Below are 12351 nucleotides of genomic sequence, written 5' to 3'. Positions count from 1 at the left end.
AGGAATCAGGCTTTTATTTAACCAAGAAATATTTATTAAGTATTAGAAATAACAAGATTACTTAAGACTTTGATTACAAGCGTATGGTTTCATCTATATTCTGTTATGTACTTGACTTCTTACTAATTGCCTCAGAACTCAGACTCACTATCAACAACAACAACCTCCAAACACCACCAAAACAACCCACCTTCCACCTCTAACACGACCTCGCAGATTCAACTGTCATCCTTCCATTTACACTCTCAGCCATTCAAACGTTCAGCCTTCTACTGCCCATGTACTCCCCCTCCTCTTTCACTCCACTTACCATATATCTTCTATATAACCAGCACTTACCATATTTACAATATAAGCAGGAACATCACAGTTCTCTCCATGCAGTTGACCATGTGCAGCTTTCTCCCCAATGATGAGCTCTCCATATCACTCTGCTATTCACCATAGCAACTGCTGACAACTAGAAATGGGATCAAGTGGATGTGTCAATTGTGAAGGATACCTGAGTTAGGGAAGTTAAGCAGAGTGTAGAGAGAGGGATAGAGCTAGGATAATGAAGTTGATGGGTCAGCTTGGAGGTAGGAGGTAAGAAAGAGTAAAGGAACAGAATGGCGGTGGTGGGGATGCTACGAGTTTGAAGGAGAGCTTCTGCATGCTGGCACTTTGGGGCTGGGAAATGAGTGAGCTTGAGGGAAGGCAGGAGAAGACAGAAAGCGGAGTGCTAGCAAAGGGAAAAGATTGGGAATCTGAAGTACAGTTTTTATGTGACAACATTTAAGAGTTTGCAGTACAATCCTAGCCATGTCTACTCACTAGCTTTGGTTTCCTGGCTCCTGTTGCCTTCCCTCAAGCAGGCACCTCATCATCTCTGAGTCCACAAGGGATGACACACCCAAGCTCCATTTCAGACATGTAGTTTTTCTTCTTCTTTTTCTTTTTTCTCTAGCTCTTTTACTCACCTCCTCTTTCACACAATGCACAAGCTAGCTCCAGAATTCTAGTGGAATGTAGTGGAAGTTTAGCGCTAATTTCCATGATAAAGGATACCAGAAATAATCAGTTAGCAAGGCTGGGAACCTGGAAGATTGCAGGAATAATCTGCAGCTGCTGACGTGACAGGCATCCCAACATGCAGTTTGTTCTTGCCCTATAGTCATGCGGGGGGGGGTTGCCTGACAAACATTGTACCGGTATTCCAGCATCAGTGCAGATAGCGGCAACATTTCCCACACACACCCCTGTTTTGATACAACTACAGTAAAACAATTTAGAAAGTCAGATCCTAAAGGGAGAGGGCTTGCATGCTGATGGGATGAGATCTTAGACCTCCTACACAGTGGGGAACAGTGTGCATGGGTGAAGGATGAAAACAAGCCATGTGAAAGACAGTTGTGTAAAATGCTGGTATATCAGCTGAAAAAGCTGATATTTCTTCACAGGTACTGCAGTGTGAATGGGATTTAAAAATTAGGACAACAGCACTACCTTTTTCATCCATTAAACTAATGCAATCAGCCCCATGGGTGAAAGTAGCCTAGAAGAGAGACATGGGATTGGATACACCAGTCCCTGCCCAATATAGCAGTAAAGACCACGAGTAGGGAAATGTGGCTCTGTAAATTTCAGTTTCTCAGTTCTCCACATGTCCGTATCTTTCACAATTTTTTTAAAGAACATCCGCATGAAATTTTATCCACATTTTAGTGTGAATTTCTCCCAGTGTAGACAATTTTGTATGCATTTTGCCTAATATACTCATGTTTTACTGAGCATTCCCCCAACTTCATATGCATCCCCCTCAATAAAGAGCTGAGTACCATAGGTTCAAGGGTACAATATTTCTGTATGCTATTTTCACATCTCTGCATTTTTATGCACACTTTACCCTAGTATATGCATTTTTGCACACACTACCTTGCGGAGGAACTGCACTGCAAAATTCAGAGAAGTGTGACTTTTGAAGGATGGCTGTGTTTCAGTTCGCATATTGCTTTGGAAAGTGTGAATGAGGTAGGTCCAGCTTTAAATGTGAACGGAATTGAACTTTCCCCCCATCCTTAATCATGGGGCTGTTTTTGTATGCATGTTTAGGTTTGAGGGCTTTTTAAGATTCTGGTGCTCCTGGTTGTATTATTGCTTCTCTCAAAATCCCAATGTGGAGCAAGCCAGTCTGCAGGTTTCTTCATACCCTTGTCAGCTGGGTTATTCAATACACATGGATGGTCATGCTTTGGAGACATAAATCCTCAAAATATAAACAGCATAATATGTATGTGCATATGTCTAAACCTTACAGTCTTCCCAAATCCTTGTATTCTTTTTTTCTTTGGGGGGGGGATATGAGATCATGCATATGCAAGTAAAGCTATATGCACATATGACTCCATCATATGAAGTGTCCACAAATTGGGACTTTAGCACAGCAGCAACCCCACTCTGCTTATGGAACAGTTAGTGTGTGAACCAGCCTTTAGACATTTCTGGCTCTAAAGCAATGCATGCACATTTCTCCCTCTTCCATATCAAACTTGGTGACTCTAAAAATGTTGCTCATGGAGATGGATGGAACTTTCCTGGGACTCATGTTTACAATAGAATTCATCAGCTTCAAACATAAATTTCATATGAATCTCTCTCAATAAACAGCTGACTATGAACTGGCTCTTCGAAAGGACATAGGAAGAGCCCTGTTTGTTCATATGGAGAATATGTCAAATTCAGCATTCAATTTCTGGTTTGGCATTCAACAGCCAGTAAGTCAACAAATAAGAGAGAAGGCAACAATTCTCCCCAATTATTCATTTCCAGCACTGGATGTTTAACTGTATGGTTATTCTGAACATGGAGTTTAAATTAGGTATCCTAGTTTCTAATTAATAGACCTAGGACTTATCCTCCATTCATCTACCAATAGTGAATAAGGGTGTGCATTGATTCTGTGTGCAGCCTGGACAACAAGGTAAATGAGGGCGATTTGGAGTTAGATTGTGGGCTTAACAAAGTATGTGCATAAAGTTAACAGCAAGACCATTTCCTTACCCATCTTCTTTTCTGAGAAACAAAAACAATCTGACTGGGAAAACACCCAGACCTCAAGACTGCTGGGGGGGAGGGGGTGTTGGCGTGTGTGCGTTGTTGTGTGAAACAGCATACATTACGTTGGAGTTAAGTTGAGCAAGAAACTTCTTCAGAGCATGTTAAGAGTCATGTTAAGGCCAGAGGCTTAAGAGTAAATACATGTAGAGATTCTTCAGTCACCCCCCTTCTGGTATATCTCTCTCCATAGATAAACACAAAAGACAGCCTCTCAGCTCAGAGGCATAATTCAGAAGAAAACAACACATAGACTCTGTTAGAACTTTCCCAGTCGCTATCAGATGGCTACCATAGCAACGGCCCTGGCCGTCCGTTCCCAGACAGGGCGTAGACATAACTCCCCCTTAACCACAGTTACGTCTTCACACTTGCAGGCTTCATGGAAAACTACTAGAGACAGTAATTCCTACTGGTCACCAGCCCAACAGCTTCCCTTTTTTCCATTAAGACTGCAAAATACACATGAAATACATCTCCATAATACATAGTCATACAGTCATACATTTCTACAATACCTCTTGCAATACATTTCAGTACATTGCATTTTCAGTTCAGTACAGTTCAAACTTACATCTCAGTACAGTTCAAAACTTTATTCACTCAAACTTTGGTTCAACACATGTCAAATAAAGTGTCTCAGGATCCATGTCTACAACTTTATTCATTCCAGGACTTGTTATTAATCCCACAGTAAATCTGTCAGGCGGTTTGCCTAAATTCGCTCTCGTGGAGCGTCTTAAAGGAACCAGAGCTTCGGCTCTCTCTGTCCCCCCATTTGTGCTTGTGCTTGGCACAACCTGCGCAGGAGCTTCCATTTCCTCAGCTTTTCGTTTCTTTGATCTGTGTTTTCCAGAAATGAGCTCATTCAAAGCATCTCTGAGAGGTATTTCTGTACCTTCCACTTTAACATTAACATCTGGCTGAAATTTCTGTGATTGTGTTCGTGTTTGTGTTTCATTTGTTCCTGTAAGAAGGACTGTCTCCCTTTGATCCCAAGGCTTTTCTGAGACTTTAATGCTTCTGCTCAGAATTAACTGCTGTGTTTCTGGACACCAAACGCTGTAATATGCATTCTGAAATCCCAAAACAAAACCTTGCTGTGCTCTGGGCGCAAGCTTGCCCCTCCTTTTTCCCTGTGGAATGTGGATCCAGCACCTTGCCCCGAGTTTTTGAATGTGTTGTATCCTAGGCTTTCTGCCAGTAAGTTTCTCATAAGGAGACATTCCAATAGCACTGTGTAACACCCTGTTGTGAATGTAATTCGCATCAAGAATTGCTTCTACCCAGAAAGAATTCCCTAAACTGCAATCCAGCAGCATGGCTCTCATTGCTTCCCCAAGCACCCTATTCTTTCTCTCAGCAGTTCCATTGGAAAACGGGCTGTGTGGAGCAGTGAAATTCTGGTTTATTCCCTTACTCTCCAGAAAGTCACTCAATGCTTTACTCGTAAATTCCCCACCTTGGTCCGAGCGTATAGCCCCTACCGTGACCAAGTGTTGAGTTTCAATTCTGTTAATGAACAGTTTCAGCTTCTGCTCAGCTTCACTTTTATGCTTTAACAGAAAAACATGACAAAACCTTGAAAAATCATCTACCAGTACCATGTAGAATTTCGCACCTCCTCGTGAAGCATTTATTGGCCCTGCTAAATCAACATGAACTAGCTGGTAGGGAGCTGTTGTGGTTCTCTCAGCCTCCCGGTTTATTGGTGCAATAGTCATTTTAGCTTGATTACAAGAATCACAATCCATTAACTGTCCACAATCTTTTAAATGCATGTCTTCACTGTGCAAAGGGGTTTTCCTTATCGTGTCAAGGTTTGCATGCCCCAGCCTTTGATGCCATTCATGGACGCAGCCCTGATGTACCTGTGCCTCAGCGTTTAACACAGCACACCCTGCTTGACTGCTCTTTATTACAAACTGTGAATCATTAAGGCTTCCCTGCATGCACACTTCATCTCCCCTCATTATAAAACATTGGTGTTTGTGGAACAAAATTGAATAATTACAACTTACCACTTTGCTAACTGATAAAATATTATGAGCCAATTGTGGAACAAACAAACAGTCTGACATTATGCCAAGCTTGTCAAACTTAACCAGACCTTTAGCTTTTACGGATTTCCGTGATCCATCAGCAAGTAAAACAAAGTCTTTCACTTCTTCTGAAACATAAAACAAACGTCTGTCTTTAATTAATATATGGCTTGCTCCACTGTTGACAATAAAGTTAATTTGTTCCAAGTCTTTAGACTTCTGTTTACAAACAAAGTTCACACTTCCCTGCTTCAAGCCTCCATCCCTGGAGTTTCGCTTGATTGCACAATCTTTACGGAGATGCCCACGAGCCCCACTGGCAAAACAAGACTTCAGCCGCTGCTGCTCCCGCTTGTTTTCCTGTCTGCTTTCGGCAGCCTGCTCCGGTTCGGCACATTTCTTTTCCTTGCTTCTGACAGCCTCCACCGGCTGGGCTCTCTGCGCCTCCTGCCTCCGCTGCCATTCCTGGGACAAATCCTGCAACGCGTCCCAGATCTGTTTAGCCGACGGCTCATCTCTCACACACATCAGTTGAGAATCCGATAGAGCCAAGAGGATAAACGCCTGCGCCCTCTGGTCTCGACGCTTCCAGGCCGCGGTCGGTACCGCCGGGGTTTTTTCCTCAATCACGTCCCATAAATCCTCTGTTATCAGCAAAGCCCTCATCCTCGGCTTCCAGCTGCCATAATTCTTGTCATTAAGTCGTTCCATCGGCAAGCCTCCCCCAGACAGGTTTACAGCCATGTTGCTCACCTCCGTCTGGTACAATCAATCAAGCTGCCCTCTCTGGAACTCCGTCTGCCGTTCAGACCAGCAACTTACTCCGGTGTAATGCGCTGTGGAGCGCAACCATTCTCTGCTACCACTGTTGGCGTGTGTGCATTGTTGTGTGAAACAGCATACATTACGTTGGAGTTAAGATGAGCAAGAAACTTCTTCAGAGCATGTTAAGAGTCATGTTAAGGCCAGAGGCTTAAGAGTAAATACATGTAGAGATTCTTCAGTCACCCCCCTTCTGGTACATCTCTCTCCATAGATAAACACAAAAGACAGCCTCTCAGCTCAGAGGCATAATTCAGAAGAAAACAACACATAGACTCTGTTAGAACTTTCCCAGTCGCTATCAGATGGCTACCATAGCAACGGCCCTGGCCGTCCGTTCCCAGACAGGGCATAGACATAACTCCCCCTTAACCACAATTACGTCTTCACACTTGCAGGCTTCATGGAAAACTACTAGAGACAGTAATTCCTACTGGTCACCAGCCCAACAGGGGGAGGGTTTTTTTTTTTTAGATTCCCATTAAAATCAAAGGGAACAAAGCAGAGCTTCAGATTTAACATATCGGATTTGGCCCCAAATAGCAAATAGAATCAGAACAACTGTTTTGGATCCAAAAGAGATTGAGCTGCCTCCAAACACTATAAATACAGATACATGATGCATCTTGCGGCCACTGCATACCCCTAATGAATATGGCTGATAAGGTCTCTCTACCTCTCTTGTTTCTATATTTTCCTCACGGGTTTTTTCCTAGGGAATAAGATGTCCCAAAATATGGAGAAAGGTAATAAGACTATTGTGACTGAATTCATCCTTCTTGGATGTCAGACCCTTCGCTCTGTTGAGATTCTGATCTTCATCACCTTCTTCTTTGTGTATGCATTGACCATTATGGGTAATGTCACACTAATTACACTGGTACTTACCAATCACCATCTTCAATAGCCCATGTATTTTTTCTTGAGTAATCTCTCATTCCTGGAGCTCATGATCACTTCAACCGTGATGCCTAAGATGCTAATAAATATAATCACAGGAAAGAAGACCATCTCTTTTGTGGGCTGTCCTTCTCAGTCATTCTTCTATTTCCTTATGGGCTCAACTGAATTCTTCATCCTGGCTGTAATGTCCTTTGACCGTTACGTTGCAATATGCTACCCCCTGCGCTATGCATCCATTATGAACAGCAAAGCCTGTTTCCAGCTCCTTCTGGGGTCATGGGTTGGTGGTTTCTTGATTATTCTCGTTCCCAGCATTGTGACAGCTGGTCTACCATTCTGTGGCCCAAACATTGTCAACCACTTCTTCTGTGACAGTGCCCCCCTTACTCAAGCTTGTCTGTGGTGACACATCATTGGCTGAAAGGGTTGATTTGGGGACTTCTTCCATATTGCTTCTGGGTTCACTTCTCATAACAGCTGTGTCATACATTTACATTATTATTGCTGTCCTGAAGATACCATCAGCACAAGGGCGATAAAAGGCCTTCTCAACCTGTGTGTTTCTCATATCACTTTGGTAATATTGCACTATGGGAGCTCTATCTTCATTTATGTCCATCCCACTAAAGGGAACATTCTGGATTTCAACAAAATAGGCACTGTACTGAACACAATGGTGACACCCATGCTAAATCCTTTCATATACAGTCTGAGAAATGAGAAAGTGAAGGATTCCCTTAGAGTTATCTTCAATCAAAGAAAAGTAATTCTTAAGAAATGAACTGAACATGCAGCAAAATCCAGCAAAGGGATTTTAAGATCCGGTAGCTTCAGTGGGAGAGAGTCAGCATAGACTAGTGTGTTGGACTTAGATTATGGAGACCAGGTTCAAATCTTCACCTAGCTAGGTAGCTCACTATATGATCTTGGATCATTTAATTCCTGCCAGCCTTACCTACCTCCAAAGGTTGTTGTGAAAGGTAAATGCGGCCATCCATGTATGTGTACCTTCTAACCTCTAGAATGCCCTGGGAGATGACTGAAAGTGGCTTTTCAAAATGTAATAAATAAATAGGTGTTCTTAAGCCAACTTAAAAAATTGGTTTATTTGACTGGATAATGTCCTTTGTAATTTGAAGGGTTTTTGGGGTTCTATTAAGATACAAAGTGCTATTAACTAGAGTTATATGCACATTCTTCATTGGAGTACTAATTCTAATTATTTGGAAAATGAACAAAAATCTTAAAGTATCATCATCTATACTAAGAGTAAATTCAATTCTCTGAGAGATATTCCTTTTGGAGTCAAAGTGGCATCAACCATGAAGGTTTCAGCAGACTTGGAGGAACCCCAATATTTGCAGAAGTGCCAAAAAAGAGTAAAAAAGAAAAAAAGAAAAATAAAACCCAATGGGATCAAAACATTCTCAGCTGGGATGGAATGTTGATGTCTACTAGGAGGAGAGAGGAAAATTGAAAACCAAGAGGAAGTAGGATGGCTTATTGTCTGGAACACTGAAGACACACATTCTCCATTACAACATTTTGTGGATGGCCCTTTGTTATTATACAGCCGTGAGAGTGGCTCTGTACTATAGCCAGCATGGATTTTTCACATTCTGCCATGTTAAACTGAAAACACCACCCATGACATTCTGCTGCTTCCCATAAGCTCATTTCAAACAAAACTCTTACAAAATGTATAGTCCTGAACTCAGAATCACTTGCTTAACAACATCTAAGTTTTCATGAAGATGCACAAAACATTCAGAGAAAATCCAGAGTTCAAAGTGTAAAACAAAGGGGGGGGATCCAGATCCCTGCTTGACTTTTTTTCAGTGGTTACATAATTATTGAAATTAATTAAAAATCAGCCGTGTTCATAGAGTACCTGTTCCTATTACTGACCTTGCCCCATACTCTGACCATGATTGTCTGCAGTTTAAAAGTTTTTTAAAAAAAGAATGGCTGATTTTTTTATTTAAGAAAATTAATATTGGGGTGTATGATAGAGCAGGCATACTCAGTAAGAACCAGCTGCCAGTGTTCTAAAAGTCAGACTGTTTAGCTTGGCTAATCAGGGTGACACACCCATGCTAGACATTTATTCTACTTCTACATTTATTCTAAACAGTCATGGCTTCCCCCAAATAATCCTGGGAAGTATAGTTTGTGAAGGCTGCTGAGAGTTGTTAGGAAGCATAGTTTGTTAGAAAGCTGCTGAGAGTAGTTATTTCCTTGACAGAGCTCCAGTGACCAGAGTGATTTAACAGTCAGCCCCTCTTCCCAGAGAGTTCTGTTAACTGCAGCTCTGTGGGGGGGGAATAGGGCATCTCCTAGCAACTCTCAGCACCCTTCCCAAATCACACTTCCCAAGATTCCTTCATGGAAGACATGACTGTCTAAAGTGAAATAAAAGTCTGGTATGGACGTGGCCAGAGACAGCTTTGGTTTAAACTGGGTGGGAGATTACATGTATCTGCTACTGAATAAAAAGGTGGGAGAAGACCCCCAAAATAATGATACTGTTAACAATGTTTTCCCTTTGGAAAGGAAAGGTGTTTCCCCTCTGCCCAGTGCCCACCTACCCAAACTCCTCCCCTATTCCTCTCCCTCCCCTCTCCACCTTCCACTCTCCACCACTGCCCTGCCCCTCTCCCAGGTCAGTTTCACCTATCCCAAGCATGACTGCACAGGGATAAATCCCAATGAACTTGATAAGTATGCAAATGAGTGAACCTGCCCCTCCCCCTCAGCCCTCCTTCCCTTTCCCCTCACCTCCCCCTTCTTCTCCCCTCCCACCCATCCGCTCCCCTTGTCCTCCACCCTCCTTCCATTCCCCTCTATCCCTCTCCCTCCACCTCTTCACTCTCCCCTCTCCCCTGTCCCCTGCCCATCTGCTTCTTTTCTCTTCCCTCTTCCTCCTCCATTCCTCAGTCCAGCCCTCCCTCCCTCCTTATTACTTTTCCTCCTCCCCCATGGTCATTTTTGCCCATCCTAAGCATGATTGCACAGGAGTAAATCCCACTGAACTCAATAAGCATGCAAATAATGAAATCTGTGTTTGCCCTTTCCATCCCCCCTTCCCCTACCCATTCCCTTCCTCCTCTTCCTTCCTCCTCCTCTACCAACTTCTCCCCTCCCTCTTCTCCCTTGTGGTCAATTTTACCTATTCTAAGCATGATTGCACCAAATTCTTCCAAGCTACTCGGGAAGTGGATTGGACTGTGAAAGACCAACCCAAATTGTGTTTGCATCTTGAGAAATTTGTAGCGCAGTACAATATCTCAGAGAGGAGGTCAGGTTTCCTGCTTCCCTGGTGCATGTCATGGCCCCATCAGAGGACTCATCAGACAAGGATGACTCGGGAGTAACAGCAGCAGACCCAGAAGGAGAAATGGAGGAAACTCCTGAGAACCCAGCTCCTTCTCCCCCTCAGCTGCAGAGCACCCCAGACACAGCTGAAGCCCTTCAGCCAGATACAGGTGGTGAACAGGATACTCCCCCTTCACCTGCAGAACGTAGACAGCAGAAGGTCAGGCAGAAGAGGGGCAGGCCTGTCCACTTAAGGCCAAAAAGCTGAGGGCTCACACCTGCTGACAAACCTGCTCCTTAAAAGTCAAACCTTGGATTCAGCTTGTTGCTGACTACAACAGCAGGCGTGGCTTCGTGTGTCTCTAGTTTCCCTGAATCTTATCTTGGACTGAATCCTTGGCAAATGAACCCAGACCTCTACTGACCTCACTTCTGGCTAGGCACGTAAGCTGAGGAAGGGCCTTGCCTTTATCATGCTTCATCCTCGTTAGCCTGGCAGATTTACGACCAGACTACCAGCTAAGGACTTTCCCATCCTGATAACTCCCCAGGAATTTCCAGCCCCCACCTGCTGTCTCAGTGCAGAGCTGACAGTGCATTCACTATAGCTGCCCAAGTTCCCTGCTTTTTAAAGTTTGATAGCAATATCTATTGGTTACAGATATGTTCTTAAATCACAAGGGGTTTTTTTGACTGTTAGTGAATTACTATATTGTTCTTCTACCTTGCAACATACAATTAAAAACACAACAATGAAATCATTTTAATAATAGTAAAAAGCCACCACGTATATTATCAAAACACAGTAGCTAATGCCCTCTATTCATATGTAATCCATGTTGTTACCAGTATTGTTAAAAGAATGATAAGTATAGCATGCCTGTGCTTGCTGACATTGGGTGTGGCTATTACCCTCCCCCTCTCTTTCTAGAACCAGCTATTGGAGCATGCTCAGTAAGTAACCTTCAGGGTGGGCTGGCTTCTGTGAGAAGCTTCTAGCAGACGAGCCCAACTCAAGATGAGGAAGCTGCTCCAGAGGGGAGGGGATGGGCAGCAATTCTGTGTTCTTCACACACCTGCTTTGATTGTTTTTAGGTATGTGTTGGGATCAAATTATTAATTCGGGGTAAAAGATTATTTGTGGAAATGGGTAGATATTGTTTTTGTGGGATTAATATAAAAGTGGGACTTACTATTAAAGTCATAATTTTATGATATTGTAAAATATGTATTTCCCCATATTTAAAGATAGAGTTAAATATTGTTAAGTATATACTTTAATTATGTATGGAAGGAAAAGCTTCTAGCAGACCAGCCCAACTCAAGAAGAGGAAGCTGCTCCGGAGGGGAGGGGAAGGCCAACAATTTCTGTGCTATTCACAGGCCTGCTTTGATTGTTCTTAGGAGCCAAGCAGCAAGGAAAGAAGATGCTTGTTCCTGCAAAAGAAAATAGGAGCCAATCTAAAGGACTGTGAACTCATTCTTTTGTTTAGGGTTTTTTTCTTTGCATCTTGTTAATTGTTGAAAAAAAGAGAGAAATTGTAATTTTTTTACTGCTATGAAGCAGTAGCAGCCAGATTGTTAGTAGCATTATTATTATTTATCTGATCTGATAATATATCAGAACTATTTTTCTTCAATACATATTTAAGTTTGATTCTTGGTATTTTTACTGCAACTATGGATGGGTATCACACCGTCATAAAAAACAACCTGCCCACATCTCCTAGTTAATGTAGGGATATTTGTGGGTTATATATGCCTAAAATTATGTTGCCTCAGTTTGGCTAAGTTATATCATTCTGACAACTGTATTGATTATTATTATTTTTTTAAAAAAATGTGTATCACATAAAATATTAAATGTATTTATGAATCACTTTTCTGTCTGTAAAAGGAGATTAAACACTGCAGACAGCAAACAGCAATTAAAGCAGAACAAAACAATTTTAAATTAAGTTGTAGATAAATGAAATGTTTGATTTTATTTTAATGTTCCTTATTTTGGGAACAATGAAGGGCAGGATAAAAATAATTCAAATAAATATTTAAACAAAAAGTGGAATTTAAGTATTTTAAAAAGATAGAAAGATAGCTCAATTGCTATCTGGACAGCTTGGTAGAAGCATAATCAGCTACATTAAATGGCCAAAATGAATTGATTTTCAATAACCAT

At 42.1% G+C, this 12351-nt stretch overlaps 1 pseudogene; it reads left to right on the top strand.

Moving 5' to 3' along the window:
- Positions 1-6681: 6681 nt before the first annotated feature.
- LOC133367835 (olfactory receptor 6M1-like) lies at positions 6682-7641 on the top strand (annotated as a pseudogene).
- Positions 7642-12351: the final 4710 nt, after the last annotated feature.

This window comes from Rhineura floridana, chromosome 11 (genome assembly GCF_030035675.1).
Source record: "Rhineura floridana isolate rRhiFlo1 chromosome 11, rRhiFlo1.hap2, whole genome shotgun sequence".
In the NCBI taxonomy this organism is placed as follows: domain Eukaryota; kingdom Metazoa; phylum Chordata; class Lepidosauria; order Squamata; family Rhineuridae; genus Rhineura; species Rhineura floridana.
The sequence above is the reverse complement of the archived record's forward strand: the minus strand, read 5'-3'. Positions and strand labels throughout refer to the sequence as shown.